Genomic DNA, 25,745 nt, shown 5'->3' with positions numbered 1-25,745 from the left:
GATTTTAATCTGCATCCTTTCACTGTGATGAACCATGAATACAACAGCATATGAGTCCCCTGAAGCATCAAGCTTGAAAATAGTCTTAGAAGGCCCTGATCACACATCAAGGAGGAAAACCTTGTATTTCCAAATGCCAATAAATACGGCAACATGAATTGCTCGTTGAGAACCAGTTTCCTAAGGGTGGGTGTTTGCCTCAGTAGTAGGAACATGTGGTTAACACGCGCGATAACCTGGGTGCAATTCCCAGCATGAGAAACGAAACGTATTTTCCAAGAAGTTATTTGAGGAATTCTTAATAAAAACTGCAATTGTTATTTTATTTTCATACCCAAAGTTCTCTAGATGCAAACACTTAAGAATAAGATCCTGGTAAGGCTACATGGAAAAAAAAACCCAGGATTTTGGAACTCAGTCCACTGAAGAACGTGAACCCTTACAAGAGAAGTCTTTAAACTCATTAATGCCTTTCAGCCCTTCCTAGAACTATGCGGGGTACAACGCCTTACTGGAAAGTATTTGAAATCCTACAGGTGCAGTCCTATAACTACAATGGTCTTAAAAATAGAGTAATGACACAGATCAGGTATTGGGGAAAAAAATAATATGTTAAGTCAAAGTGATCTTTGTACATAAGCCATAAGTAGTAGCAAAAAAAAAAAAAACCTCAATAAAAATAAAAACAGAGCAAGGCTGGGTATGGTGGCGCATGCCTGTAATCCCAGCACTTGGAAGGCTGAGGAAGGAAGACTGCTTGAAGTTCGAGGTCAGCCTGCGCTACAAAGTGAGTTTAAGGCTAGCCTGAACTGCATAGTGAAACTCTGTCTCAAAAAAGACACATAAATAAATAAATACATAAATACAAGAAAAGAAAAATAAAGAGGTAGTAACATAAAAGGAAATATAGGGAGATGTTTTACATCCATAATTTACTTACCCAGCAAGTAATGTACTTGGAGATTCTATGTACATTTGCTTCTTTGATTCTCACAGCAAATTCGTGTCACTGAAACTTCTATTAACTCACCGACATTACTTTGTCATTACGGTAGCATTAAGGAGGAAGTGCGTGAATATATATCAAGATCCTGAAGAGCAGTACAGAAGCAAAATATTACATTAAGTAACGTGATCTGGCATATATAAACATGATGAATTTAACATGGCATGTTCACTTCCTAGTTACAGTCCACTTAGCTATCTAGAAGATGTAACATTCTCAGTAATTCCATTAGTTGGAACTCACCACTGCTATTCAGTATTTCTTTAAGCCAATGATCCATGATTTTACTGTTTCAGATATAGGATAAGGCAGTCCAGGTGCTGGCAGCACAGCACTTCCAAGCTAATGAAAGGAAGATAAGCTTACCAGAACAGAAGTGCTTCTTTGCCTCTTATTGATTATGATGCTGTGCATGTTAATGAAGTAACATTCTCAAGATTTGTACAATGGCTCCAGTAGCTCCAAAGCAATGTTTCGTTAGCAGACCCTTGAGTTAGTACCCCATGCAGTGCTAACCTAAAAGTGCCAACCTCATTCGTCTTCAAACAATAACAAATAAGAAGCACTGGCAATAGAATACATTAAAATATGATCATTCTATGAAATAATCAGTAACAAAGTGTAACACTGTTTAAGTCACTAATGATAAGTTCAAGGGCAGCGAACAGGAGATAAAATAATCTCTTATGTAAATCCTGATACTGAGCATAAAATCAAGAAAAGCTATTATTTGCAACCAGGAAGACTCCAATGAATTCTCTGTTTATTGCTATATGGATATATGGCTACAGGACACACATCACTCACCATAGACAACCATAAAGCACTCTGGAGAACACACAGGAGTGAAATAGCGAGTAGCACGACTTTCAGTATGTATATAAAAAGGAAAGTACAAAAATACAATTAATAGATCCAAAGCAAACATCTACATACATTTCTAGGTACATCAAATAATATGCTGAATGTCTATATGCATTTAACTTGTATTTTCAGAGGCAGCAAAAGATTATTAAACAACTGATTGTAAATCATTGGCTTATTTCATAAGCTAAGTGAGTCAGTACTAATTTAATTAATAACACAGCAGTGCATTCTATTTTTGAAAAAATTTGCTATATCAAAAAAATTTTTGGCCTCTACCTGTCTCAGGAGTTACAGGTTTCTAACCCTGGGTAAATAGACATGACTACTTCAAAAGAAACCTGCTATCTTTTCAGACACTCTGCATTGGCCAAGGTACAACTGTGATCTATCAGAAAGAGGAAGCCAATGAAGCAAGCTCATCCTGTCTGATTGCTCAGAGAATGGGGGCTCCAGTGCAGGCAAGGAAAACTCGGCACTGGCTGGGAATTTCGCACAGTAGGAGACTGAAACAGAAAAATATCACCTCAGTAGATGCAGAGAAATTATTTGTCTGAATCTAACATCCATATCTGAAAAGTAATAAAAGCAAATTAGCCATAACAGAACATATCCTCAATCTGTTGGAGAGTATCTACAAAAAGGTACAGCTGACATTAAACTTAATTGTGAAAGGTTTAATGCATGACTCCTGAGAATAGGAACCAAGCAAGGGTATCTGCTCTCAGTATTTCTATGCAACAATGATGCTGAATTAAAGTCATGAAATAGATTATAAAACCCTGTTTGAAAGTTTAACAAAATCAAGAAAATTGAACTGAATGTTAAATTCCCTCCACCTGTGTTTGCAGGGGCTGCAGTGTTTACACTACATATAAGTTAACTCTATTGGCATAAATAACCATAAAGTCTTCCAGAAAAATATGTAAACTGAATGAAAACCAGCAGAATATATTCCAATATGTGTATGAAAGACAAGCCACCCATTAAATACTCTGAGTGATAAACGACTATACTCAGCTTACTACTAATAAAATAGTAGTGTTACTAAGGCTGGTATCATTAGCTTTAGTAATAACAGGAATGATAATAATAAAAAGGAAAATTTGCCGAGTGACTATATACTTGGCAGATATATACCTTGGATTTTCACATGATACCTACAACAAATCTCTACCAAAAAAATAATAATTCCAAAGCTTTAACTTATGATGGAAGATTGAGGAAATGTGAAGAGAGCGTACATTTGGAAAGGGAAACACGGCAGAATGCAAAAACAATCACAGTATCACAACAACACATTGTATACCTAATAAATGCCATTTAAATATGCCAGATAGAATTCTTATCTACAACCTACTTAGTTAACTGCCGTAAAGTAAATTCACTGGTGCATGTCCATAACCCCAGCACTCTGGGAGCCCGAGGCAGGAGGATCACAATTTGGAACCCAGACTGGACAGCGTAATGAGACTGTGTCTACATAAGAAATACAAAAAGCGCTGGGAATGTAGCTCAGTGCCAAGGCCTTGGGTTCGATCCTCAATACAAAAGAAAAAAAAAAAAAAAAAACAAGGAGAAAGAAAAATAAAGTAAATTCATTCAGGAATCCTCTTCAAAACAGCATCCAAGAAATTATAATATTTAGGAATCAACCTAACAAAAGAAGTAAAAGATCTATTCAATGAAAACTAAAGTACTCTGAAAAAAGAGATCAAAGAGGATTTCAATAAATAGAAAACTATTCCTTGCTCATGGACAGGAAAAATGAACATTGTGAAAATAACCACACCACCAAAATTGTTGTACAGATTCAATGCAACTCCCATTAAATTACCATTAGCATACCTCACAGATCTAGAGAAAACATGCCTTAAATTCATCTGGAACCAGAAGAGACCCAGAATAGCAAAAGCAATCCTGGGCAACAAGGATAAGTCAGGTGGACTCACAATCCCTGACATGAAATTATAGTATAAAGCTACTGTAATAAAATCAACATGGCTCTGGCTAAAAAACAGACCAGAAGATCAATGGAACAGACTGGAAGACAGAGACACAACCACGAACACACTCAGCCACCTAATCTTTGATAAAGGGGCCAAACAAACTCCCTGGAAGAATGCTAGCCTCTTTAATAAATGCTGCTGGAAAAATTGGCTTATCACCTGCCAAAGACTGAAAATAGACCCAAGTCTATCACCCTCCACCAAACTCAAGTCAAAATGGATCACAGATCTAAATATTAAAACAGAAACACTAAATGTACTGGAAGAAAAAGTAGGTAAAAACCTTGAAGACATAGGGGTAGGCAGAGAGTTCACAAACAAAAACCACACTGCACGTGAAATATGTCAAAAAATCAACACCTGAGATCTCATCCTACTGAAAAGTTTCTGCACATCTATACAAATCACCAGCAGAGTAAAAAGAAAACCCACAAATTGGGAAAAAATTTTAGCTGACAAAGGTCTTCTATCTAGAATATGGAAAGAATTGAAAAACATCAGCCACCCAAAATTCAAAGACGCAATCCAAAAATGGGCAGCTGAGATGAATACACACTTCTCAGATAAAGAAATAGAAATGGCAAATAAACACATGAGAAAATGTTCAACATCATTAGTCATTCAAGAAATGCAAATTAAAACACTGAGATTTCATCTCACTCCAGTAAGAATGGCTAGCGTTAAAAAATCAACCAAAATAAATGCTGGCAAGGCTGTGGAGAAATAGGAACTCTTGTCTACTACTGGGGGAAATGCCGACTGGTGAAGCCACTGTGAAAATCAGTTTGGAGATTCCTCATGAAACTAGATTTAGAGGTTCCATTCAATGCAGGTATTCCCTTTCCGGGTATTTTCCCAGAAGATCTGAAAACATCATTATCATAGTGATAGATGTGCACCTCTGTTCATAGCAGTGCAATTTGTAACTGCTAAATTATGGAAGCAACCCAAATATCTATCTACTGAAGATTGGATAAAAAAAATTGTGGTACTTTTATATAATGGAATATTACTCAGCTATAAAGAAAGATAAACTCAAGGCTTTTATAGGTAAATGGTCACAACTAGAGACCATACTCATAAGTGAAATAAATCAGACCTGCATGTGTAAGCAATGTATTGCCTCCCTAGTGTAAGAGTCTGAAAGAGTGAATAAAAACTAGGAGGTATGATAGAGAGTATGAAACAAAAGGAAAATGCTCCAAAGTAAAGGGCAACTGCAGTGTGGGAAAGAGAAGGGAAAGAAGGGGAAATTGGGTATGCATGTATATACAGGATAGCTAATATAGTTGTACTACTGTCTTCTACTGCTTTACTGAAAGGAACAGTTAGTGATTACTTGTTTGATCAATCTTATATGTCTCTATTTTTTTTCCTGAGAAATCACTTTGAACATATCAATATATAATACAACAACCATTGTTAATTTCCTACCACTTTGTAATTCTGTATTGTTTGTATTGTTCTTATGCTATTTTATAAATGAATGTCTGCTTGTTAATATGTTTTCCTTCTTTTATTTTTAAAATAAATTTTTTTTAAAAGGCATCCTTTATAGAAGATAAACTTCTCCCTTTCTCATATTCAAAGCTTTGCAGATACAAGTGCTTCTGGAGGAACCCTTAACAAGTATGACGCAGTCTTCCAAGGCTGTGACTAAACAGGAGTCAAGGACTGCTAAGACAGACACAGCCAGAAATGAGGGTGACACCCTGGCTTTTGGAACATTGCTATTTTTAGTAAGATGCTAATTTAAATTTATTTCAGAAACCCTTAATTCTTTGTCCATCCCTTCTCATCCCCCTTCCCCTCTCCCTCCATCTTAGTCTCCTTCCTTTTCACAAAAGCTCTATCTCCTATCTCCCATGATCCATCTTTTATTTTGCTTCATCAAATAAGAGAAACCATGCAATATTTAAGCTTCCATCTGATTTCACCTAACATGGTAGTTAATATTCTTTTAAAATAATATGAAGAGCACCAGTTATTAACGAATGATTTTGAAAGAAGTGAACAGTGTGAGCTTTTGTCATTACTACTATGGCTAAATGCCTAGTTAACACAGTCTTCTCGGCTGTGTATGTCTTTCTTAGTGTGTGTTTATGACATATAACATTTCTGCTCAATGAGGTTATCAGGTTCCTGTGCCTAGCCGTCTTAATTCTCCTTACTTCCCCTTCCCCTATCCCCAACCCTTGCCTTCTATCTCGATTCCTTCCCATTTACAAGAGATCCATCCCCTTGTTTCATTCTATCTTTTTTTAATTTTAAAGAGAGTAAAAAATAAAATAACAACAACGAGGGGCTGGGGATTTAGCTCAGCGGCAAAAGCGCCTGCCTAGCAAGCGCAAGGTCGTGAGTTCGGTTCCCGGTACCGGAGAAAAACAAAAAAAATAAAATAAAATAAAATAAAATAAAATAAAATAACAACCACGTAGACAAAAACAATAAAAATGATACAGGGTTTCAAAACAAGATGATAGGAATTAACAGTGGTTGTTATATCACATATTGTTATCTTCAACGAAGTTGGTCAGGTGACGAAATGTAAGAATGTAAGACTGATCAAACCGGGAAACCAGACCTTTCATAATAGCACCTAAAAAAATGAAATACTTAGGAGTCAACCTAACAAAGGGAGTAAAAGATCTGTACAGTAAAAATTACAGTACTCTGAAAAAGGAGATGGAAGAGGACTTCAGAAAATGGAAAGATATCCCTTGCTCATGGATAGAAAGAACCAATACTGTTAAAATGGCTATACTCCCAAAATTGTTCTACAGTTTCAATGCAATCCCAATGAAAATATCATTAGGATCCCTCACAGATCTAGAAAAAACATTCCTAAAATTCATCTGGAACCAGAAGAGGCTTAGAATAGCAAAGGCAATCCTGGGCAAACAAAGGAAAGGCAGGAGGCTTCATAATCCCTGACTTGAAATTATACCTTCTATTTTTTATTATTCTCTGCTTGTACTTTTCCCTACTCCAACGAGAAGTATCACATGGTATGAAACTTATGTGACGAATATATTTTACTCAACACTGTGTTTTCCAGATGTATGCATTTACCTAAAAATTATTAAATATATCCTCCTTTTTTTTTTTTTTTTTTTTTTGTCTTTTTGAGGCAGGGTCTCACTACACTGTTCAGGCTGACCTTGAGCTCACTTTGTAGTTCAGGCTGGCCTCGAACTTGCAACAATCCTCCTGCCTCAGCTTCCTGAATGCTGGGATTACAGGCGTGTGCCACCACACCCGGCTTTGTATCCTCTTTTTTTATAGCCAAGTGTTATTTCATTCTGCACAGATACATTTTATTTATCCAGTCATGTGTTGATGGGTATAAAGGCTGCTTCCAGGATTTACCTATTATCAATTGTGCTGCTATACACATTGTATGCATCTATCGTAGCAGGATTTTCTTTAGCTCTTTGCGGACGATACCTAGAAGGGGAACAGCAGAGTTACATGAAGGTGATAACTTTACTTCTTTGAGAAATCTCTACACTGATTTCCAAAATGGTTGTACTAGTTTGCATTCTCAACAACAATGTAAGAGGGTTCCTTTTTCACCACAGCCTCACCAGCATTTGTTATTCTTTGACTTCCTGATAATTGCTATTCTTTCTGGTTTAAAGTGGAACCTTGGTTTCATTTTAATTTACATTTCTCTAACAGCCAGAGATGTTGAATATTTTTTTATATATTTTTTTGGCCATTTGTACTTCTGAGAAGTGTCTTTATTTCACTTGCCTACAAATGTTGTTCTTAATACATTAGTTAGTCATCTCAGGAAATGATGGCTTATAAAGTCAATGATAGTTTCTAGGGGAAAAGAAGCTAGTAGCTAGTATGACATATTAAAACATATGACTGAACAACCTAGGATAAGCTGATGGTTCATTCCAACTTCCAGTAATGGGCTAGTTCTAATAGAAGTGACCCCGGGTGACTTATTAACACTGATGATGTGGGATATGGATTTACTGCATATTACAATGTCATAATCAAAGAGATATCATTATCTTTCTGGAGTCATCTGATAAAGAGAATTGAATGATAGTTATGGAAAAGAAGCAAGAAGGAAGAGAACAAAAGTCAATTATCATCCCTGTTTTTTAGAATTAGTCATACAAGCATACACCTGTAATCCTAGCATTTGTGAGGCTGAGGCAGGAAGATTGCTGTGAGTTCGAGGCCAGCCAGGGCTATATAGTGAGTTCAAAGACAGCCTGAACTTCATTGTGAGACCCTGTTTCAACACAAACAAACAAACAAACAAAAGAACTAGTCATACAGCAAAAGGGAAGGATAACAATGAATTCAAAACAAAAATGTATCATAAATAACTAGAAGGAATAAACTTTTCACACATGCAGACATATGAAACAGTAGGCAATAGCACAGGCTTTTTGAATAAGTATTTCTAATTTTAAGAGTGCCAAGAAATGAATGGTAGTTCAAAAAGAATCATGGAATCAGTATATTTGCATAATAAATATGTTTACCTAGGTTCACTAACTATGGTAAAATAGCAATGCATTTATTAGGAAAATTAACAACAAAAAGAGAACACTCTATACAGTGTCTGTAGTACCTTGTACAATCTTTCCACACTCACCTCCAGAAAATAAATTATGAAATTTGCTCTATGTTATTAATATAGTAACAATAAAGATCTTAATTTTATTCAGTGTTTATTCTATAGTTACAATGCAAGCTTACCATCTGCAGATCATTCCATTTGATCTATGTAACACCTATACAATATAAAATCATTATTAATTTTATATCACAGACTTATTATGAGGTTTGAATGGAGCAACCTGAGTCACCTAAAACAACTTCAGTTATCAAAACTAATTCTCAATGCTAAAGCAATTTCTAATTTAGAAATTATTTAAAATGTAAAAGCCCTTGATGTTTTGCTATAAACTAACCCTACACCACTGGTTTTGCAATTTAACATGGACATTGACATCTTTCAATATTTTTGTGACAGATATTGTTGCAAGACATCCATGAGCTATTTATCACTGTTTTAAAACAGGATGGCGTGGAAAAACAATTATTTACTAATTTCTCATTGTAGATCATTTCATTTTAGTAGTTAATGTAAAAATATTATTATAACCTACAAAACAGTATAACAATTTCTCTATGGTTGTGAAACCTTGGTAAACCCAGAACATTCCACAAAGCCCAATTTACACATCAGCAAACAATATGCATAAGGTCCCCACATTATTTCCATTTGACCTGTGTATCAAAATAAATGTAAATTCTGTCAGGAATCCTGCTTATTTCATACCTCTCTTAATCTGTTTTTCATACTAATGTATCTCTGGGTAATAGTACTTCAGAAAGATACCAAGGGCATTTTTAATGAGCTGAAAGTCAAATCTCAACTTGGTAGGAAGTTGTTCATAGCACACAAATGAATCCTTGTAAGATGAAATTCGTAATTTTCCTGTTTACCACCAACAATCATAAAGTCCATAAAAACACTAAAAATATGATTTCATTTAAAGCAGAAGGAAAATAACTGTGAGGAATAAATGTATTATATAACATGCAAACTGTCCTGAGGAAAGCAGCTTGTTTGCCTAGCTGAAAATAGCTGGGTTTTATGACTGGTCAAGTGCTCACTTCAAGGATTAAGTAAATGGAATCTTTCCAAGATTGTTATGTTTCACAAATTCCCACAGTTGCCTCCTAGAACTAGATAGAACTCAGTATCATATTAAAGGAAATGTAAGAACTCTTAATAAAAAAAGTCCCATCCTCCAGATAAATTTCAAATATACAATACTGTAGTGTTAGCAGTAGTCACAATGTTGAACAACAGATGTCTAGAATTCATTTCGGGTAACTGAAACATTATACTTAGCAAGCAACAACTACCCATTTATCTCCTACTACCAAACACATACAGCCACACAAACACACACACACACACACACAGAAACATGCATACAAGGAAATTTATACAGATAATGTTTATTACCTGGTGATAACGATGATATAAGGGTAGATGTGTTTGTCAAACATCATGTGTGTTTTTACTGTACATTAATTGTATCTCAAACCTATTAAAAAAGAACACATTTTTAAAACTCAGAGAATCCAACTGTAAATATAAATACATCTATATTAAAAATACTTTTAAAGGAAACTTAAGTGGTATTAATATAAACTAAGAAATATAGTTTTAACTATACAAGAAATGTAAAGCTATTTAAAGCACATACTTTGTCTCTCATTTTTAAACAGGACTACCAAAACTTATATCCATTACTAAACTGTGATGATGGCTTAAACAACACATACAGGTATGACTAAAACAGAACTAAGAATCTGTTCGGTATACAATAAATATTTAAAAAATTTGTGCATGCATCTGATACTACAAAACCAAATGTATCCCACAAGTAGGAAAGTGCTGAATTTCAGCACTCGAATACATTATAAAACGGGGATTGGTATATGTGGGTTTATATTTGTGAATGAACCAGAAAACAGAATGTGTACACCATGATCCCATTCTAGGAAAACCACGTGTATGCCCACATGTCTTAGTTCCTTTCATACCAAAGGAAACTATCCTTCAAACATATGAAAAGTCTTCAAATATTAATACACCATCACATCAGTTAAAGAAGTTGCATGAAATAGAAAGTTTCTATATATACTGCCCAGTTTTGCTAGTTAATGAGACTGTACTACATCTATCACTTTTAAAAAATTACTGAAAACAATTCAAAGCAATAAAAAACAACTGTAACATTCATTTTGTCACTATACTCCACCATCACCAGTGTTTCTTTATTTTAAATCATTAGCATTTTTTATGTTAATGTAAAGAATCATAACCAACATTAACATAAACAATGCATATCAAACTTTCAGATAAATGTTTAGACTGCATTTCTGGATTCTAATCATCTAGAAACATTATATAAACTTATTTATGGACTCTAAATATCTAAGACATTATATACATTTAATTTATATCAGATGATTTTTATGAGTTTCAAAGAAAGGGTTAAATAATTTTGTAACCTAGAAAGACAGCACGCATAAATGCTTGCCTGCAGTTACCGCAGCCTTTTCCACTAAAGGCATGAATGTTAATGGCACAGATTTTCCCATTCAGATTTACCGTATACACCTACACAACATAAAGCTGGCCAAAGTCCTGCTTCTAAATGAGAACTAATCCTTACCATTCCATTGCCTGTGTCGAATATTAAAACCCTCACAGCTGTCTGGGGGCTAGGTAGCACATAGATAATACTGTGTTAAGTTCCAGGTAGCAGCAAACAATGAAATATATAGGGCATTATTTAGAAAAAATAATTATTATATTATCCCCTTTCACTAGCTTTGCTGAGAATTAGAAGTTTTCCTTAAAACTCCCTGCCATCTCTTGTCCCTCTAATGGGGAAGAGATCTCTCTCCCTGTTTCCCATCATCTCTCTTTAATTTTGTTCTTTAACGAAGTAAATCAGACAAGCAAGCTTAAATATCACACTGTTTCTCTTATGTGAGAAATCTAAAAGTATAAATAAATAGAAGAACAAAACAGAACATGAGGGGCTGGGGATTTAGCTCAGCAGCAAAGCGCCTGCCTGGCAAGCACAAGGTCGTGAGTTCGGTTCCTGGTACTGGAGAAAAACCAAAAAAAAAAAAAAAAAAAAAAAAAAAAAAAAAAAAAAAAAACAGAACATGATTTTAGTAAAAGATCACTTGGAATGGAATATTAGCAAATACTTTAGCCTATAAAGTCCAAGGATTTTCCAACATTTTAAAGATAGAATTTCAACTTCATCCCAGCAACACTCACGTAACTGTTGTCATAGTCGTAGCATTATCAGTTGTGAGAAAATAGTAATACGCATCACCTGATGAATGATTACATAGCTGGGAGACAAGGTAGTTTTGGAAACTGGAAAACAACATACAACCCAAAGCAATTTTGTCATCGTAAAATTAGATCCCTTATATACCCAAACCCATTACCAATTCATTCTCAACTAGTTAAAAATTGATATAAGGTATAATGTAAATGAAATTCATAAAGTTTTAACAGTAGTGGGAAACTTTTCATATAAGAATTCATACAAAAATCAGTTCGGTTTGAAAAACTAGTTATGTTACAGTAACAGTAAGCAAGGACAATAAGAATAAAAACATGGCCAGGCGTGGTGGCACAAGCCTGTAATCCCAGCACTCTGGAGGCTGAGGCAGGAGGATCATTGCCATGTTCAAGGCCGGCCTGGGCTACAAAGTGAGCTCAAGGCCAGCCTGTACTGCATAGCAAGACCCTGTCTCAAAAAGACCCCCCCAAAAAAAGAATAAAAATATGATCAATATAAAAAGAAAAATTGCCAAGAATGTTTTAATCATATAGCTAGATATTTACAAAGAATATAATATAGTTCTCTTAAAGAAGGTAAAATATATGACATGGACCAGTATCAGGAAAGGAGCAGTATCTATTTTGTAATGATTACGGTTTTGCCTAAATTCCCTCATCCCCACAGTACACTGGGACTGTAGATGCTACACTGAAGACATTTTGAGATGTTACAGTTAACATCTAAGTATCAATGAGTTACATGATTCCAAAAATCCTTCAAGTAATGAGAACATTTGTGACACCAGATCTTTAATGCTATTGTCAACAGCTTAATATTTAACACAGGGGGTTATTGCCCAAATCATTCACAGAGCCCTTTCCCCAAGAGAGTGCAAGCTGTTGTGATATAGGGAAAAATATATATACAGCACTGAAAATGTTATGCCCTCAGTTTATATCATTATACCATTTATACCACATTACAGAGTTGAATTTGAAAACAGGAAATGCATCTCAGCTAGAAGAGTTATAATCTTCTTGCATTTTCTACCTATTCACCATATTATACACAATTCAGAATCTCAGGCTACATTTTGCCAAATGACATGCACAAGACACACACAGAAATACACACATTAGCTTCTCTTACAGGGACAAAGTGTGTATTTAAATACAGAAAATGGATTGCAATATTAAGTTACCATGGAGTTTATATTATTAACAGGATATAGGAGTGCAAAAGCTGTGTGTTATGTTTGCATCTTATATTTGCTATTTCTCATGAGACAAAAGTATCTGTATTATTAAAAAAAACACTCACATTCTGTAGTATCCTGAAAAGGTCACTTTGCTCTGGTTTCTGAGTGGTGATGAGAAGTGCTAATTTTAAAATCGTAATTGTCAAACATTACCGCTGATCATTAACACTGACTACCAGGAAGGGTCCCTCAGAACAAATTCCTGTAATGCTCAGTTTCGCTCACTACACATCCCCTCATACACAATTGTTATTAAATTCCCATCTAAGAACTGGTAGAAGAAATTACTGAGAAATACTTCAGGTTTTCTTTCACCATGATACAACATAGTCAAAATCCCAGCAATCCAACATAAGGACACAATCTTAAAACATGTTAGAGAAAAACAACAAATCACTTACAAAGGTAAATTGATTAGAATTACAGCAGACTTCTCAACACAAATGATAAAAGGCCAGGAGACCTTGGGATGCAGTGCTTCAAGGGCTCAAAGAAAATAATCTCCAAACCACACTGATAAATCCTGCAAAACTATCTTTCAAAACTGACAGAAAAATAAGATCTTTCCATGACGAAGAACACCTTAATAAATTCATAATCGCCAGGCGTGGTGGCACACGCCTGTAATGCCAGCACTTGGGAGGCTGAGGCAGGAGGAGTGTGGTTCGAAGCCAGCCTGGGCTACAAAGTAAGCTCAAGGCCAGCCTGAACTGCATAGCAAGACCCCGTCTCAAAAAAAAAAAAAAAGAATAAATTCATAATCACCAAACTAACATGGTAAACAATTCTCAAAGATATCTTAAATATGAAGTCAGCAATACCAAAGAGTCTAGTGGAATAAAAATAGATGGTAGGTTCAACAATGAGGCACAGAGGAAGAAAAACAGAAATCAGCAACACGAAAATAATACAATGACAGGAATGAGCCAATACCTTCCAGTAATAACCTTCAATGTAAATACACTCAACTCCCTAAGAAAAAGACACAGACTAAGAGAATGGATCATAAAGATAAAACCCTGAGCTGGGGATTTAGCTCAGCGGCAAAAGCGCCTGCCTGGCAAGCGCAAGGTCGTGAGATCGGTTCCCGGCACCGGAGAAAACAAACAAACAAAAAAAAAAACTTTTGGGCTGGGGATTTAGCTCAGTGGCAAAAGTGCTTGTCTGGCAAGCGCAAGGTCATGAGTTCAGTTCCTGGTACCGGAGAAAAACCAAAAAAAAAAAAAAAAAAAAAAAAACTTTCAAGATAAAATCCTATGCTGTATACAAGAAACACACTTATTCCAAAAAGAAATTCATAGACTAAAAAAAAAAAAATCAAAGAAAGGAAAGCAATATTCACACAATGAAAACCTGAAAACAAATAGGAGTAGCTGTCTTATTTTTAGAAAAAGTGGACTTCAACCAAAACTGACCAGAAAAAGCAAAGAAAGTCACTATATCTTAGTTAAGGGAACAATTCAACAAGAAGAGATAACAATATTAATATATATGCAGCAAATACTGAAGCACCCTTCTTCAAAACAAACAAATATAAAAGATCAGATACACATCAGAACAATTATACTGGGGGACCTTGATGCCCTACTAACACAAACAGACAAAGCAGACCAAAAAATAAACAAATATCAGAGGTGAACAAATCCTTCCAGCAAATGAACTTAACAGATACGTGCAGTATTGTACCTAACAACAGAATACACACTCTCTTCAGTGGCAAACAGAACATTCTCCAGAAGAAACCACATACTGGTCAAAAGAAACCATATACTGGTCAAAAGAGCATGCCTAAATGAATCCAAAAATCTGAAATTGTCCTATGCATATTATCAAGTCATAGGGCAATAAAACTAGAAATCAATGGTAAAAGAAACCACAAAAATTATCCAAACACATGGAAACTAAATAATATACTCTTGAGCAATCAATAGGTCAGAAAAGAAATCAAGGAAGAAATTAGATAATTCCTAGAATCAAACAGTAATGCCAACATAACATACTGGGACCCATCGAATAAAATGAAAGCAGTTTAAGGAGGGACAATTAAGCTGCATATACTAATATCAGAAAAGCAGAGCAAGCGCAAATAGATAAGTAGATGCTACACCTCAAGGTCCTAGAGAAAGAAGAAAAATCTAAATTCGAAGTTAGAACAATGAAGGAAATTTTAAAGATCAGGACAAAAATTAAATAAATTGGAACTAAAAAATCAATACAAAGAATCAATGAATCAAAGAGCTGGGGTTTTTTTTTGAATGAATAAACAAAACAAACTCTTAGCCAATCTTATCAAGAAAAAGGAGAGAAAAGACCAATATCAAAAAAAGACCAATATCAAAAATAAAATACCCATATACATGCAATTACTAAGGAAAATCATAAAATCACAACACTGTCTAAATCCTGATCAATTAGTACTTCAAAAATCTGTACAATACTCCAATAAATAGGAGAATCACGAGAAATGAATAGATTTCTAGATACGTGAGTTACTAAAATTGAACCAAGAATATGTAAAACCTCTCAATCCAATAACAGGCAATAATATTCAAAGAGTAAGAAAAAAAGCACACCAACTAAGAAAACTGCAGGACCTGATGACTTCTCCACTGAATTCTACAAGAACTTCAGGGAAGATCTAAAGCCAATATTCCTCAAAATCTAATGAAAGTGAAAGAAGCACTGCCAAACACATTCCTGGAAGATAGCATCTCCTTGACTTAAAAACTAGACACTGATTGAACTAAAAAAGAGAAGTACACTCCAATCTCTTTAATGAACATAGGTACAAAGATCCTCAACAAAATGCTGGCAAAAAGAATCTAACAAATAATCATATCATACATCACGAACAAGGCGGCTTCGTCCCAGGGATATAAGGATGGTTCAATGCATGTAAATCAATAAATCTAATATATCACATGAACAGAAGCAAAGACAAAAATCACATGATCATCTTAATAGATGCAGAAAAAGCCTTTGACAAAATCCAACATCCATTCATGATAAAAATCCTTGAAGAAAATATGTATAGAAAGATTATCTCAATCTGTTAACAGCCATTTATGACAAATCTACTACGAATACCATATACTACATGGGCAAAAACTGAAAGGACTGAAGTTCAAGTGATTTGTAGGAAAATAGATGCACCTTCAGACCATAATGTTAAGTGAAATAAATCTGACACACAAGCTTCAATGTCACATGGTTTCTCTTATATAAAAAACTCAAAGTATGAATAAAGAGCAAAATAAAAGATAGATAATAGGTAACAGAGACAGAGAGATCTTATGCAAATGAGATGACAATAAAGAGTTGGAAAGGGAGGAGCAGGGGGTAGGGCAAGGGAAAATAAAAAGAATTAAGATATACCATGTATGTGTACCAACTCCCCAGGATGCATGTAATCATGTACTACAAACATGTACAGGTACTAATAATTTTTTTTAAAAAAAGGAACACTGGCTAGGTTTTCCAACATATGCACTCCCAAAATGTTATTACTAACAAATCCCAAATGCCAAGAGAACTGACTACCAAGTTTCGACAAGTGGTATATATCAGTAAGGTGGACAAATAATAATCCAAATATTTCAAAATAATAGTGAGTTTCCTCTGTAGCACTGATCAGTAACAAGTCCAGTGCTATCCACCCGCACCCCCACCATCAGGCTGCCGGCCAAGCCCTGCCAGAGCTGGGGAGCTGCTCCACCGCGAGGAGGAAGTGGGGCGGTCAGAGTGGCCCCCTTCTCTGCTGGTGCCTGGGCTGCATTTCTCCAGGGAGGAGGGGCAAGCAGCGCTTCTGTCAGTGAGACACCAACAAAGCACAGAATAAAGTAAAGATCAACTCACTTGTGCGCTGCTACCAAGGCCCCCGGTTCCTCAAAGTCTGGAACACTCTCATCTCCAAACAACTGGGAATACCTCTCTTGGAACAGCAGCAGCAACTGTGCAGAACCTGTGTAGATAAACCCATAAAGCACATTGAGGGAAATAACAAATCTAGAACCAATGGCTGTGTCCGTATTTCTGAACAAGAAGACCTTGTTTCTCCAGATGTAAGGATTTTTATCCTAAGGGAGGTTTAAGACAATTGCCTTAAAAATTCCAAAGCAGGTGGCTTATGCCTGTAATAGCCCTTGGGAGGCTGAGGCAGGAGGATCATTGCAAGTTCAAGACCAGCCTGGAACACAAACTGAGCTCAAGGCCAGCCTGAACTGCATAGGGAGACCCTGTCTCAAAAGGCCAAAAAAAAAAAAAAAAATTCAAAGTGTATGACACTGTGCAAGTAGCAGCATCGAACAGGGATTTCTTCAAGGACAGAAATGTTTCCCACCAGCCCTGCCCAATGTGGCAGCCACTCCCCACACAGGACTGCTGCTCAGTTGAGATGGGACCACATTGCGTTTGGTTGCAAATAAATTCACATTTAAAGAGTCACATCAGGTCAGCTCAGCTCTAAGGAATTCATATTAAAAACAAAATTAAAGAGTCAGGAGAGCAGTTTCTCATGGTAGATACTAAAATGAAATTATAAAAGAAACAAATTAAAGCTGACTAGTTTTTGTCTCAACGACGGACAGAATTGAAACAAGAAGATAAAATGCTGTTAGGAAAATAAGGTGTTTGTAGAAAAATTAAAGTGTTAAATCAGTTCTTCGCCATTTACACTGAATACATTTTGCATGAGTTAAAACATTGAATTTTGAAATGCGTTACAAGATAAATCTATTGATCTAGAAAGACCTGTGTGGCATATTTTAAGGGAGAAAATCAAAATGCATAGACTGCTCACTGCTTTCAAAAGGAAATGGTCTTTATATGTTACTGTGTGCTGTAGAGAGAGAGGTACCATCGTCGGCCTGAGTGGTCTTCGCCTCTATTTCTCTCATCATTGTCTCAGGTGTTTCAAGGCTGTCACTAACGGATGTGCTGGCCCTGGGTGGGGAAGACAAGGAAGGTGGGGGCTCCAGAGAGCCTCCAGCTCTCCACAAATCACTTTGCATTTCCCACAAGTCATCTGAGTGGGCACAGCTTCTCTAAACCAAACATTTCAATCCTAAACCTGCAGGGCTAGGTTTCGCTTTCATTTGCTTTACTTCCCGGGACTCCTCCAACTTCACTTCTCACATGGGAAGAAGTGATTTCTGCTTCCCGAGGGTGTGAGGAGCGGGTTTCCAGGTGGGCACCGTGGCACGGTCACAGGAGGATTCCGTCTTGATGTCTTCACAGGGGCTCAAACAGCAAATGACAAAGCTGACCTATATCCCTCGCCAAGTGGTCATACAGGTCACCAGCGAATCCACCTGACAATGCTTTGACGAACTGCAGATTAACCAGCACGCGAGGGGGTTACCTGACCAGGGCAGGATTCAGTGCTACAGCCCCAAGCCCCACAGCATACTCCTCTGCTTCTGAAAATGCACACCGGGGGCGCCGGGAAAAACCTTCTCTGCTAGCTGGGCCTCAAGGTTGCTGCAAGCAGGTGGCATCCACTAGAACGAAAGCTGCCGAAGGCACTGGGGTTTCATTGCAGAGGGCGAGCGGGCCCAGGAAAAGGGGCTCCCTGACACACACTGACCGCCCACGTGTAGGAAGACCATGAGGAGGGGGTGGGCGTTTTATTCACCCTTTAACCATTAAATGTTCAGTATTCCCCTGATTTTAATGATGCTAGACAGACACAAGGAAGATATTGTATCTAAGTATAAATCTCAAGATGGTAAATTAAAACCATGACTTCTAAGAGAGCTGAGCCAGGTAGGTAGAAACTAATTAGACAGCTACAGATGGAAGAGAGGATTCATGAAAGAACAATGTTAAATGTACAAGAATAAACAAGAGCCGTTCTAACTCTATAAGGAGAAATCACAAAGACGGCCTCGGGCACATGAAAGGAAACATGAACACAGATCTGCACTCACGCTGCTCAGAAGGAACGTTTGATATGAGGGATTTTTCAGCCCTAAATTCAATGGACATTCTATGGTGGTTGCATTGCATTTTAAAATATCTTTAGTGATTTGGATTTCCCCTAAACTTGATAAAGTGTGGTACGTACTAGGTACCTTTTCTGATAAAAATCACAAAAAGTGAAAGTCATGAACAAGAGTGACCACACCCCACACTAGCTGCATTTTAAGGCTAGACTCCTTAGCCCCATGAGCCCTGAACTCCCTTCCAACTGGGGCAGCGATGGGGCCCTGAGGCTGAGGGCAATGCTGAAGCCCCGCAGAAGCTGCAGGAGAATTTCAATAATTCCCTTTTACGATATAAAATAAATCAAAACTTTGACAGAGATGAAGAACAAGTAGTTGTAAGTGAAGAAAGGATGTTTGTCTTTAGCAAGCAAAGTGCAGCCGTGCAGCTCAGCACTGAGGCCAAGCCGATGCAACGATGCAGAGACACAGGCGTTAGCCCCGCTGGAGGAGGACCCAGCCCTAGGTCACTGGTGGTATGGGGACTTCCGTGTTTCATCTTCCCACAGCCCTCTGAAGCAGATGCAGTCCGTGGTTCCAAGGTACTGGCTGCTAATTGGTTCCAAGAGGTACGAGGAGTACGAACTGTTGTGGTGGGAAAACAGTGTCAAGTCACAAGGTGATCAACACCAGGGACAAGTTCTAGTTTGAGTGCTGAGTACCAAACAAACAACAACTACCAGGACAACATTTTCCATCACCATGCATGCAGTACCAGACGGATGAGTTTCAAAGCAGTCGAGTACCAACATGACTGCGTCGCTACTTCTAAGTCAGTGAGCGACAGCACAGATCAAATGAAACCAGGAAACTGTAAGTCAGCATGGAGTTGTGAATGGCTGTCACGTTAACACCAAGTCTCACTTCTTACCTGGAGTCTCCAGAGTTATCAGGGTGACGACCAGCTGGGGTTAGCCCCTCTGGTTACACTGTCAAGCGCTCTTCTTAAGGGTCTGGCCTCACATATCTGAGAGGGCAAACCTAGGCCAGTAGCAGCAAAGCCATACTGAACTCTGTACCTGAAGGTCCCGATGCCAACCCAGGTGAACAGCAGAGGCTAGTGCTCTGAGGGAAGGTCCCCAGAGCAAGGGCCTGCGTCCTCTGTACCGCAACGACCAGCACTCGGCAATGTGCCCTTCATGTTGCAAGGTACCAAATAGTCGGATGCGTTGTCTGTTGTGGGCCCTGAAATACAATAGTGAGCAAACTGGAAAAGCTTTAATATTTAGCAAAACGCATCGTGTGTAAGCGAAGTAAATGTTATAAAGACATTTGCTCAGGGCAATATATATAAAAGCTATATAAAAATTAGTATTTTACTTATAGACCAGAAAGAAAATCCATCAGAAAACAGAGTGGGGAAAAAAAGAAGGTAACTGTGACAGAGATAAAATCTAAAATGCCTGGGATGAGCTCTTCCATGCCATTTCTTTATAAATGATATAAAAGATTAAAATCTACTATGCACTGGGAGAAGAGACTCATTAAGTGGATATTTATTCTAGGAGTTTTCCTAAAACAAACTGAAAACTAAAAAGATGCTTTTGTTTTCTTTCTTTCTTTCTTTTTTTTTTTTTTTTGAGACATGGTCTCACTATATTGTCCAGGCTGGCCTTGAACTCACTATGTAGCCTAGGCCGGCTTCCAACTCATAGCAATCTCCCTGCCTTAGCCTTCCAAGTGCCGGCATTACAGGAGTGTTCTACCACACCCACCTGCTTTTCTTCAATCAATTTTCACTTGCAAAAATAATGTTTCTGGAGTCCTAATGGAACCACTTCTGGAGAAATTCAGAATTCACCATGCAAGACAACGAGGAAGTGAAGCAAGCAGGAATCAGGAAGCAAGACCCCTTCATGGACTACAAGTGGAACAAGCTTGCAGTAACAAACAGCTCACTGCGGTACTGCCCTAGAACTTGAAAGGCAGTATGACAGCAGTAGTTGTAATTAAGGTGACTAATTTGGGTATTGGGAAAGAAGACCTCATTAGAACTCTCTTTACAAAGACCCCAACGTGCATTCTAAATAGATTAAAGAATCCCATATTAAAACATAATGCCACAGTCATCTCTCTAATGACCAAAACATCTTCCATGATTTATTGTTAAATCGGATCAGCAAGCGGACGGGGAATGTACACAGAGTGACCTCCTCCCAACAGGGCAGACATATGGGCACTCATCTTTCAGTATTTTCACCAAAAGATTATAGAAAATGGGAGCCAGGTGTTAAACTGCTCACTTCACTCAGAAGCGTAGCAGTGGTTCTCAGGTGGGTGAGCAAATCACAATCCTTCTAGGTGCAGTTAGCATGTATTTTTTTTTCGTTCAAATTTCACTAGAGTTTATGTGACTAACAAATAATGTGGCAACTCAAGTAATGCATGAACTTCTCCAAGCTTCACGTTCTCACATCTGCACAAAGGAGATGCTAATGTGAGCAGGAAACGTGCGCCCGTTATGTCCCAAAGCCACGTTCTCCAAGCAGATGCTGTCTCTAGTTTCTTTCTGTCATTTACACTGACAGCCATGAGGAAACAATGGGATTACTGCAGAGGCCACAGAGCAAAATGATGCAGCACAGACTCTGAAGCCAGACTGCCCAGACCCTAGTCCTTATTCCCCCTCTCATTAGCTGAGTGAAGTCAGACAAGCTATTAGAATTTTCTGCCTAAAGTTTCTCCATTTCAGAAGGGGGATGCTGTAATAGTATCAGCTCCTCAAGCACCGTTGTGAGGAGTGCATGGATCAATGTATGTAAACTGGTAGGAACACGGTGAGACATTCGATTTGTGCTGTGAAGGGTTTGTTACTATGACAGTGCCTCACAGATTTGCTGCAAGGAATGAATGAGGCAATGTATTTGAAAACATTCTCATAAGTTATAAATCTACATGTTACTATGATTTGTCGTTTGGGTTTAATTATTTATTGCATCAAAACCAAAAGTGAGGTAAAATCTTATTGAAAGATTTCTGTTCATCAACTCTTCCTAATTCAGATCCTGTTTTCTGAACTTCCTTTTCCTTAACAGGATACTGATACTAAAGGTAAGAGGAACACTGTGATGAATGTGAATTGTAAACATTCTATTAAAAATTATATACCTCCCTGCCATCACCACAGGATGGGGAATACATTTGAAGAGCCTGAACAAGGAGAATTCACAATTTCAGTCTGATCCCTGTTTTTAGGTTTTTCATTGACCAAATGGAGAAGTGATTGAACTGGGTCACACAGAGCCTTAGGAAAGCTCTGCCACTCCCGTAAACAGCCTTCTATGTGTCTACGTACGTCTCAGTGCAGTTGTGTCTTTGCCAGTGTCATTACTGGACTCTTTCTCCCTCTCTCTGTCACATGCAGATACTTGTAGAAGGGGTTGCCGATGCCACATGCCACAAAGGACCCATTACCAGATCAGTGGTGTCCACTTTCATCTTCACATCTGAAAGCCACAGCCCGTGACATAACATATAAGCCTCAACTCTGTAAGAAAAATAATGCCAATGGTTTACTTTGAATGTTATTATTTGTCCCTTCATAGCCCATAAGCCCATTTATATCTCTGTAGTATCTGATGCTCTTCCTTTTGAATGAGCTTCCCTCAGACAGACCAATGCATCACCCTCTGGGATCTTCTCATTTCTTTGGCAAATCAATATCCATCAATATCCTCAGCAGCCCCAGACGTAGGGCTCCTCCAAGGTTAAGTCTGATGCTTCCTGCAATTCCTTCTCCACACTCTTCCTAGTGGAAAGCACTGCACACACACAGCTTCAGGATTCAGGTAAAGTGTGTGCACTGACTGTTGAATTCAATCCATTCAATGTGAAATGTGATTTAAGTGTGAAACTGCTCCACTTCTAGTGATCTGCATCTCCTATTAGCCGCTCTATCTTCCCTAGGATCTTGCATTCAGTTTGGATCCCTCCGTTCCAACAGTCATCCCTGTTTTGTCCACCCCATAACTCTTGCATTCATTCCTCTATCCCCTCACCTGTTCCAAAATAAACAAAAACAAGAGAATACCCGCAGAATTCTATCTTCTGCCTCTCGCCAGTCCCACCCAACTCACACACACATTGCTGCCAATTGGGTCTCCTTAATTAAATACATTCATTAATTTATTTTTGGACGTCATTTTCTCATAGGAGGAGTAATAATTAGTGAGATTTTTAACAAAAGGATAATTGTGGCTCATATATTTTATTCGAGAAAACTAAGTTGCAGCAGAGAGAATTATGCAAAATAATAACAGTGATGACAACACTTACTGGGTATATACTTAGTACCAGACACTGTACTATCACTTATCTTTACAACCAATCTCAAAGGTGGGTACCATGATTATTCCCATTTTGCAGGTGATAAATGAAAGCTCAGAGGTAAGGGAATGTTTAACCCTACGTCCCCTTGATTGATTTCAGGGCCTTCCAACTTACCCACATGCTGCATTGATTTCCCTCGGAAAGAGATTGCCGAGACGTATGAGTACAAGGCACACAGCTTCACAACTGCACATTCCCAAGTGGGAGGTCGATGGATAACTGCTCAAGCTTAGCGCAGTGACTAAGGCCCCTCTTTCTGCCGTTCTCAATCTGCTGAAGGCTGTTGAAATTACAAGTAAATCGCAACAGACCAAAACAAACACATTTTTCAAACAACACTGACCTGAGCAAACTTCTACTTACTTCTCTTCTGAAGGCGCCTTTCTGAAGTGTACTGGGAAGATAAGAAGTAGCTTGGGTGATTCTCAACCCCGAGCCCACCAGGATTCCCTCTGCTAAATAGCCGTTCCTTTGGACCAGATCATCCTCGGCTTTCACTCATCAGTTCCTCGTATGTTACCTCGCTGTAGGCTGAAAATGCACTCACACCAGTATCTGCACTTACAGAGTGTCACCCTTTCTCCCCCAAACAGACTATATGCAGCCTACCCCAAAGGAGTAATAAAAGAGGCTTTTACAGAACATGTTTAGAAAGAAAATTCAACATAGTAGATAGAATTTAAATATCAAAGACACAGGAATCGCAAGGCTTCACAGAAGTGACAAAGGAATCACACATGTGGGCAGATGAAGTATGGTCATTTCACTACAACATGCACTGAGTAGTTTTGGCCAGGCTCTCCTACATCTACTCTCTCACATAATCCTCTCCACTATCCTGGCTACACCAGCATCCAGGGCCAGATTTCTTAGATGAAGTATCATGAAGATGATAATCAAGTGACCTAGTGTGACCCACTGAGAGGGAGACATCTGGAATTCAAACTAACTAGTTCCAACTCCACAATCTGAAATCCTTCATTTGCACATTAGTTATTTGGGTGACACATTTATTTGCATTGTAAAAAGAAACTGATTCTGATTTTATGAGTGCTACTTCCTCCCTCTCCTTTTATATGTTTTGGCTATAATGGCAGGTTGTTTACACATGGAGGAATTGACTCTACTTTCAGAAGTAAATGTTGAGCTTTCAGAAGAGTCTAATCCCCAAGGTCTCTAAGCAGTGTTTAAAAAGATTTCCCAAGTTAAATCGAGTATGACAGATGGCAACATACTGTGAGCAGAATATAATAATGATGTACATTTTTTAAAAACCAGAAAAATGGTATTTGTTTCTCAAAATGAAACCAGTTATAAAGGTTATTCTTTTTGAATTCACATTAGAACTTACTGGGTGGGCATGGTGGCGTGGCCTGTAATCATACCACTTAGGAGGCTGAAGCAGGACTGCCTTGAGTTTGAGGCCAGCCTAGGCTACGTCATGAGTTCAAGGCCAGCCTGAATTGCACAGCAAGACCCTGTCTCAAAAAAAAAAAAAAAAACATGAGAACCTATTACAGACACAAGTTCCAAAATTATCTCAATGCATTGAAATGATAAAGCAGTAAATTTAGCATGGTGGAAGCTAAATGTAGTTACATGTAAACCTAGTAGCTAGACCACATGAAATCAAATAAGCATAAGCATTGCCTAAATTTAGGATTACAGAGATTTCACTAGCTAGTAACTTCTTTGAAAAGGGGGTTGTATTTTCTGCAAGCTCACTGAGTTAATGTAAAGAAGTTCTGGGTAGCAATTATATTTTTAGGATTGTATCAGAAGTATAGTATACATACTAAGAGGGATGATAATCTCTGTTCTGTGACTAGGCCTGACTTAATCTTCTAATTTAGTTCTAAGGCCATATTTTGAGATAATATTGACATGTCAATTATATGTAAAGGTGAATATGTAGAGGTGTAGAGGACAGCAGAGTCTAGAAAATTCAGGAGCAGAAGAACTAAGGTTGCCTGACAAGTAAGTGTTGTATCAGGTTCAATATTAATGTCTTCAATGGTTTGAAGGACTAGCATTTGGAATAGAACTTTGTGCTTCAAGAGGGATGAACTCTAGCCCTAGCTCAGGTAGTAAAAATTTAAGAAAGCAGATTTTGGACTAATAGTCTTACACATTCTGTACCATTCAGAACAGTCGAAAAAGCACAGTATGCACATGAGAGAAGGACATCTAGAGGTCAGATTACCATTTTTTTTTTTGTTTTGGTTTTTCTCCAGTACCGGGAACCGAACTCACGACCTTGCGCTTGTCAGGCAGGCGCTTTTGCCGCTGAGCTAAATCCCCAGCCCTGATTACCATTTATCAAAATGAATTTACTTTACAAAGTCAGGCTTGGAATATTTCAAAGAGAAATTCTGGTGGAGTCTCCGCATTCCCATCAGTCATGCCCAGTCATGCCTATCTTTTCCACGTACA

General features: G+C 37.8%; 1 pseudogene; it reads right to left on the bottom strand.

Moving 5' to 3' along the window:
* LOC102005429 overlaps positions 1-25,444 on the bottom strand; it is a 148,533-nt pseudogene extending 123,089 nt beyond the window's left edge.
* Positions 25,445-25,745: the final 301 nt, after the last annotated feature.

This window comes from Chinchilla lanigera, unplaced genomic scaffold (assembly GCF_000276665.1).
Source record: "Chinchilla lanigera isolate Chin_1 unplaced genomic scaffold, ChiLan1.0 scaffold00184, whole genome shotgun sequence".
In the NCBI taxonomy this organism is placed as follows: Eukaryota; Metazoa; Chordata; class Mammalia; order Rodentia; family Chinchillidae; genus Chinchilla; species Chinchilla lanigera.
Note: the sequence above shows the minus strand (reverse complement) of the source record. Positions and strands in the feature narration are given on the sequence as shown.